Here is a 550-nt window from a genome sequence, read left to right as displayed (position 1 = left end):
TCGTGCATTGACTAGAGAGGCAAGCGAATCGGCGAAAGAGTGAGACTCTAAAAAATAATAAAAACATTATGAATAGAGAAAACCTACTACCTGTACGTTGAAGCTCTCTTCCACCTTAGTATATGGTGCCAATATCACATAAATTGCAGCAACAGATCCCAGGATCAAATCATATCCTGCTCTTTTTTTTAAATAGAAAAAATTCAGAAACAAAAAGGAAAGAGATCATCTGGTGAACTGAAGAAAATTACCATAGGATTGAAGAAACTTCTTGGCCATTCTCGAATTCGTCGGCATCATCGGGGTGGGGAATATCCAAATCAGGCAGCCGGACTAGTACTGTATATGAGGGAAGGAATAACGAACGAGCTTTCCGATGGGAAGCAAGGAAAAGAAAGAGAAATGGGCCTTCTTTTTATTTTAAATGGGTCGGGGTTTATATATGGGCTCATGTGTAAAAGCCCATTAAAATCAGTTGTGTTTTTGTGGGGGTATAAAAAGAGCAAAGGCAAAGACGAGAAACCTCGAGAGAGAGAGAGAGAGAGAGAGA

At 39.8% G+C, this 550-nt stretch overlaps 1 long non-coding RNA gene across 1 annotated transcript; it reads right to left on the bottom strand.

The window, feature by feature from the left end:
- Positions 1 to 365, bottom strand: LOC104774793. The gene is made up of 3 exons (XR_765512.2): positions 252 to 365; positions 91 to 176; positions 1 to 11 (listed from the first exon to the last, which is right to left on the bottom strand). It is a non-coding gene; the product is annotated as an uncharacterized LOC104774793 (long non-coding RNA).
- Positions 366 to 550: the final 185 nt, after the last annotated feature.

This window comes from Camelina sativa, unplaced genomic scaffold, assembly GCF_000633955.1.
Source record: "Camelina sativa cultivar DH55 unplaced genomic scaffold, Cs unpScaffold05628, whole genome shotgun sequence".
Taxonomy (NCBI): Eukaryota; Viridiplantae; Streptophyta; class Magnoliopsida; order Brassicales; family Brassicaceae; genus Camelina; species Camelina sativa.
Note: the sequence above shows the minus strand (reverse complement) of the source record. Positions and strands in the feature narration are given on the sequence as shown.